The sequence below is a fragment of the Orcinus orca genome, chromosome 2 (assembly GCF_937001465.1).
Source record: "Orcinus orca chromosome 2, mOrcOrc1.1, whole genome shotgun sequence".
In the NCBI taxonomy this organism is placed as follows: domain Eukaryota; kingdom Metazoa; phylum Chordata; class Mammalia; order Artiodactyla; family Delphinidae; genus Orcinus; species Orcinus orca.
The window spans coordinates 129896405-129903957 of NC_064560.1; positions in this window are offsets into that span (position 1 = coordinate 129896405).

A 7553-nucleotide genomic window follows, 5' to 3' on the forward strand; every position below is an offset into this window, starting at 1 on the left:
TGCCGATGCAGGGGACACGGGTTCGTGCCCCGGTCCGGGAGGATCCCGCATGCCGCGGAGCGGCTGGGCCCGTGAGCCATGGCCGCTGAGCCTGCGCGTCCGGAGCCTGTGCTCCGCAACGGGAGAGGCCACAACAGTGAGAGGCCCACGTACCGCAAAAAAAAAAAAAAAAGAAAATACATGTTAATAAACTTAAGGAATATATTAATATTATATGCCTGTCTGAATATGAGACTTGGAAACTCCCTAGATAGAACAATATAAAGAATAAAGCAGTGACCCAAATTCCTAGTAGTGGGGACAGATGTTTCAGAGAAAATCAAAAGTATAACTGCTTCCCTAAGTCTTCGTGAGATGTGTAAAATTCCAGAGAGTCCTGAATAAAGGGACTCTCAAAATTATTCTAATTTTGTATTAAAAGCCTACAAGGAGAGTTTTTAATCTCAGAAGAAAACACCAATAGATTCATCTACAAACTTTGAGGTATGAACAGAGATTATCTAGGTCATGAGTATAAACAGTTTTCCTCATAAATTCCAGTTGTTAGTGGCTGAATAAAAGGCTGTGTCGCACCACAAGCTTGGGCTGTATTTGGCTCACTGGGAAAGAATGCAACACTTACTCGGCGACCTATGTCTTAAAGGATTAGGATCAGGGAATGGCAGCACAGAGGTCATATTTTTGCCATCCCTGGTAGAGTCAACTCCTTCCTTACATACTTCTGCTCCTCTCTGCCCAACCACCCTCTTCACAAGCAGACACATGCAGACACATAGACGTACATACATACACACACACACACACACACACACACACACACACACACATACACACTCAGTACTTACCACCACCAGGAGATCCTTCAAATGAAATCCCGGCCTGGCCTTCTGTGCTTCACTTAATTTCTGATGTGGGGTCAGCTAATGTTTAACAGCCACATTTATCAGTCTGTAAGAAGTAATACTGATATTGAACCAAGAAGATAGAAAATGTATTTTTCTGATATTAAGAGCTTCCAATCAACTTGTTTATTTTGAAGTCCTTTGGGGATGAATAATACCGCTCTGAGCTGACACGAAATCATGCTAGTTTTGCATGAACTCAACTCAAGTAATGTTGAGTTTAATGGACTGACGACTGGGGAGCTGGGGGATAGGAAGGAAAGAGGAGGGAAAGGGGTGGGAAGTTACTGAACCCATTTTAGAGAAAGGAAGATTGGAAGAATTGTTGACTGTGAGAGAGAAGACTCAGAGTAAGACGCACATAGGAGAAAATCTAAGAGGACATGGAAAAAAGAGGTATGCTGGGAGAGACTTAGTGACCAGCATTCAAGGACTATCTTGTGTGTGATTGTATACACTGTATATATATGTGACTATATACATATGTATAGTTTGTACTCAAAGTCCAATGGGCACCCCCCACACACGCCAGTAGAGGGAGCCACTGTTTGAGGAAGCCAAGATCAATTTTCTCTCATTATTACTTGAATACATCAACTTTTCCAAGGCAAGCCATTTGTTTCTCTTTTCTCTTCTTGCTTTTTAGGGAAGAGGAAACATAACTGTCAGTGGTTTGTATTGGGAAAATCACTTAATAAGCTCCCCCCAATTCAGACTGAGCTCCCCAAAGTAAGTACAAAATGGCTTTTATTAAAGCTCCCTTCTAAAGGGCACCACAAGAGACATGCAGTAAAACTTCTGAATGGTCTTTGAGTCACCATTCATAAAAGAAAAATAATGATTTGATAGTCTTTTCTAGGGCTTAGTGCCGTCATTTAAAAATGAGAAACTGGTCTTAGCAAATGCCCCTGGGTTGAGAGATAAGTGGTAAAAACATCTAATGATGCAAAACCAAGACTAAATTATTAATGCTACTGTAGTATGACTATATTCTGGCTCTTGAACAGAGCTGTTCAATGGACTGAGAGAACAGCAGCTATGTTTTAGGTAACAGAAACCCAGGTAGTATCTTGTTTGTATGTCATATTTCCCATTTCAAACATTTTTTGGTTTTCACAGCCGGCATCAAGCGTTATGCTAAGATTTCAACCAATGTTAAACATCTCTGAAAAGACTAATTTGGTTTACAGTAAGTGGGAATGAAATCAAACCAAACAAGAACACCTTGACAGAAACCAACAGAACATTCTGACCTTGGACAATTGACCTAGTAATAACATAATAATAATCTTTAGAAAGCAGGACGATCAGTTACCGGCTGTCATTAGTCCTGTTTTTTTCTAAGCTCTGCTTATAGGATACAAAATGCAAGGAAGATTGGACAATTATCCATCTGACTTGATTAGTGTAGGCAGCCAAACCAGCTAATTCAGTAGGGAAATAGAACCCTGACTAGCTACACTGATCAAATCAAGAGAATAGCTGCCAGAGCTCCCCTTTACTTTATGCCAAGTAGATGCTGCCTTGGGGAATGGCTTACATTCAAAGGCTTTGACTGTTTGAAGTCCCCCAAAAGTCTGTTAATTAGAACTCTTTGGATGCTTTGGACAGTTAAAGTTGCATAGCTCGGGTTGGTTGGCTAATCAGTTCTCAGACACCATAAATTTAACCACCTTAAGATGGTGGGGAAAAAAAAGACCTTCACAATAAAAATTATAATTACCATAGCTTGATTTTTCTGCTAAAAAGGAAGTAAAACAAACCTGCATTTGAGATAGTTATTCTTTCACTTGGCAAACCAGCCAGGAAATGTAGAGATGAATTTTTCAGTTCAGAATAGTGCTTCAGGTCTGAGTCCTACAAGAAGGAGATCACATGATAATTCCTTTGGTCAACACCAAGGTTTATTAATGTCAACAGTTAATAGACTAAACAACAATTTTGGTGCTATAGTCTAATTTTATCCCTGAAAAATTAATCTGTAAGTTTTTCAGGGACATAAATATTTTTTTCTCTAAGAAATTGTCTCCTTTATGAAATAAGGAAAAGCTAGAATGAGCCAATATTGCTGGATAAATCTCAACAAAGCTAACAGGAAAAGGTGTTTGAGGTTAATAAACTAACAGAATTCAAAACAGGTGGTTAGTTGGAGGGCTATATGTCTTAGTTTATTTTCATTCAGCCCAAAACACAGATCCAAGACAAGATAGGTTAGACTCTTCTCTTGCAAATACGTAGATGGTTAACCCAAGTTCTCCGTCTCTCTCTCTCTCTCTCTCCTTCTTGTGTTCAATTTTATGACCTCACTTCTCTTACCCTAAGTTATATTACCACCACCAAAAATCTCCATGCCCACAAGATTCTTGGGACAAAAGAACAGGTAACTTTGACATAATCCTTCCTGAATGATTGCCAATGGAGACAGTACCCCTGAAGAATCATAAACTACTATTCCATATTCCTTCTCTGAAGGTTAAGCTATAACTGAATCAGCTCTCATAAAGCAGTAAAGTCAAACAGCTATGAGTATTTATTCATTTGCAATCATTATCTTCTAAGGGATATGGAACCAAATCAATTTCATCCAGAATCTGGAAATATTTAGAGAAAGAAAAAAAGAAAAAACTTTAGAGAAAGATCATTTACCAGAAGTGAATTGGGAATTCCCTGGCGGTCCAGTGGTTAGGACTCGGTGCTTTCACTGTTGTGGCCCGGGTTCAATACCTAATCGGGGAACTAAGATCCCAAAAGCCACGTGGCATGGCCAAAAAAAAAAAAAAAGTGAATGAATTAACTTTATTTTACCAAATGTTTACTGAACAACTATTAAAACCCAGCATTGTTTTTAAGCATGTGAAGGATGCAAACAAAATATAACTTATTATAACTGCCTATATAGCTGCCTATATTCTACTTAATAGTTAAACATTTTCATTTATTTAATATGACAACCAGTCAAATGACTATTATTTTTCATAAATGAGAAATTCGCAGCTCAGAGAAATTAAGTGACTTGAACAAAGTTGCTCAACTCGTTGGTAAGAAATGCAGCCTGACTTCAAGGAACCTCACAAAGAATTAGCTAACAATGCAACTAGTAAAACTATGCCACCAGGAAATGTCCCTCTATGAATGATTGGCATGAAGTTAACAGCATAAGATTTCAGAAACAGGAAAAAACAAGATATATTTTATGGAAAAGGTGGGACTTGAGGACAACTGACAGAAATGACTGGTAATTGGATGAGCAGGAAAGTGGCAGGGAACAGTTCAGTTAAGGGAAATACTGTGAATGCTCTGACTGCTTCGGAATTTATAAAGTTGGAGGAGGATTTGCAAAAGTAATTTGGGAGCAGACTGCAAAAGGAATAAGGGGTTAAAGAGTTTGTGCTTCAACATCTAGGTGATGGGTAGGTATTAAAAGTTTTAAGTAGGGAATGGACATGAAAATAGACTTTGGAGGAAGTTTAATTTGACAATAGTCTGCAATATGTTTTAAAAAAGAAAGATTTGAGGCAAAGGTATCTTAGGAAAAGAGAGGATATAGTCGTAGTTCACTCAAGCTGCTCTAACAAAACACCATAGGTTGGGTAGCATGGTGGTATTTATTTCTCACAGTGGTGGAACTTAGGGAGCCCAAGATCAAGCACCAGCAGATTCAGTGTCTGGTGGAAACCCACTTCCTGGTTTATAGATGGACATCTTTTCACTATAACCTCACATGATGAAAGGGATGAGGGAGTTCTCTTGGGTCTCTTTCATAAGGGCACTAATCCCATTCATGAGGGCTCTACCCTCATGACTTAATCATCTCCCCCAAAACCTATTTCCAAATACCATCACATTTGGGACTAGATTTTTTTTTTTTTTTGCCATTTCTTTAGCTTTTTAACGACAAATAATATAGAACAGAGAAGTTAGCATAGGTGTACAACTCACTGCAAATTCATAAAATGAACAGTGTATTTCACATCTAGATCAAGAAACAAAACATATGAATTTTGAGGAGACACAAACCTTCAGTCTATAGCATTCTGACCCTGGCCTCCAAAATTCATGTCCGTCTCACATCATCAACTCAAAAGCCTAAGTCGAAAGTTTCACCTAAAGATCTAAATTAAATATAAGTGAATTCAACGTATGATTCATCTTGAGGCAAATTCTTCTCTAGTTGTGAATCTGTTAAATCAAACATGCTATATGTTTCTGAAACATAATGGTGAGACAGGCATAGAATAGACATTCCCATTCCAAAAGGAAGAAACAGGAAAAGGGGTGACAGGTCCCACCAAGCAAGGACAAAACCCAATGGGACAATTTCCATTAAACCTTAAGTCTCAAGAATACAGTCAACCCTTGAACAACATGGGTTTGAAATGTACAGGTCCACTTACACACAGATTTTTTTCAATAAACGACAGTGCTACATGATCTGAGGCTGGTTGAATCTGTGGATGCATATTCATGGATACAGAGGACTAACTGTAAAGTTATATTTGGATTTTCAACTGTGAAAGAGGGGGGAATTGGAGGTGAGTAGGAGGTTGGTGCCCTTAACCCTGGTATTGTTCAAGGGTCAACTTTAATTCTCTTTGGCTCCATGCTCTGCCCTCCAGGCCCTCCAGAATGGGAGATCTGCCTTCCAGACCCACTAGGGGGGCAGTTCTGCCCTCTCAGTTTTGCGGGGCAGCCCTGCACCTGTGGCTTTGCATGACCTTGTAGCAGTTCTTTTCCTGGGCCTGTGGCTCTCTGGGGTTGGAGTCCTGAGCCCATGCCTCTGCCAAGAGGTTCTGTCCTTTGAAATCTCAGTGGAGACAGTCATAACCCCACAATTATGCTAAGTACAGTCTAGAGGCATCTGGGAGCCACAACTGGGGCGGCCAAGGAAGGCAGTGATGGAGTGAAGGGAGAAGGAGCCTGTGATGTGAGGAGGCACCAGGCAACATGCACTGAGGTCCCCATGGGGCACCAGTGACCCCATGCACTCTGGACCTGTGATGGGAGGAAGGAAGCTCTGACAAGCTCTGAATTGCCTTCGGGATCTTTCTTCCATTGTCTTGGACAATAGCTCCTGGATTCTGTTGAGATGGCTGATTAAACTCCTTATCAAATGGTCATATGGCCACACACCTGTTTCTCTCCCGAACAGGCTTTCCTATTCTATTCTATAATAAAATAAGCTGAAAAATCTCAAAATCTTTAAGTTCTGCTTCCCTTTTGATTAACAATTCCACCTTTTAATTGTTTCTCTCTTCTCACATTTTACTATAAGCATCCAGGAGAAACCAGGCTGGTTCTTCAACATGTTGCTTAGAAATTTCTTCAGCCAAATATCCAATTTCATCACTTACAAGTTCTACCTTCCACAAAACACTAGGACACGAACACAGCTCAGCCAAGTCCTTTGCCACTTTATAACAAGGATCACCCTTCCTCCAGTTTCTAGTGATATATTCCTCAGTTCCATCTAAGACCTTGTCAGAATGGCCTTCACCATCCATGTTTCTACTAACATTCTCTTGAGGATGACTTACGTAATCTAAAACAATTGAGGCTTTCTCTACAGCTCTCCTCTTTTTCTGAACTGCCAGCAGAATCACCCTTAACCGTCCATTCTCAACAATGTAGGCTTTTTCTAGCGTGCACCTCAAAAGTTCTCCAGCCTCTACGGTTTACTCAGTTCCAAAACTGCTTCCACATTTTAGGTATTTGTTACAACAGCACCCCACTCTCAATGACAGTTTCTGTCTTAGTCCATTAGGGCTGCTATAACAAAATATCATAGACTGGGTCACTTATAAACAACAGAAATTTATTTCTTACAGTTCTGGAAGCTGGGAAGTCCAAGATTAAGGTGCCAGAAGATGAGAACTCCTGGAGAACAGGTTCTCCTGATGAGAACCTGTTTCCTGGTACATAGATGGTTGCCTTTTTGCTATAATGTAACCTCACATGGCAAAAGGGGCAAGGGAGTTCTCTGAGGTCTCTTTTATAAGGTGGATCCCTCATGACCTTATCACCTCTCACAGGCCCTATCTCCAAATACCATCACACTGGGGATTAGATTTCTGCATATGAATTTTGGAGGAGACACAAGCTTTCAGTCCATAGCAGATATTTCCCTAAAATAATGGAGATTGCCCTGTAGGCTTCCTCAAACAGCGATGAAGGGTCACGGTGAATAATTCAAGTTGTGTAACAGCAGAAGAATTATATAATTAGGAGTCCATTTTATGAGAATATTTCACCTATTACATAATAGTTCATAAAAGAAGCATCAGATTTTAAAGGTCCCAAGAATTCACAGGTATGAGGGAAAACAGCACTCATCAGTAAAGGTGAGGAAGGATTCCGATGGATAAGGAAAAGAATAAAAAACTGAGACACATATAAGAGTACAAATGGTGAGTGAGGGAGGTGTGACAAGAGTTTGAATGTGAAAACTCCACAGAGGAAGGGAACGCATTTTATCAGAAGAAAAAGACTGATGGAAGGAAATAAAAGAGGGAGACATGGGACGACAAGGGAATGTTACATGACAGACAGAGCTATCGGATGATGGGTAGGTTCCCAAGGGAAGCTGTAGAAATTTCATCAGTCAGGACATTTAAGGTGAGTTTGAACAAAGCAATAAAACATCTGCTGCGAGAG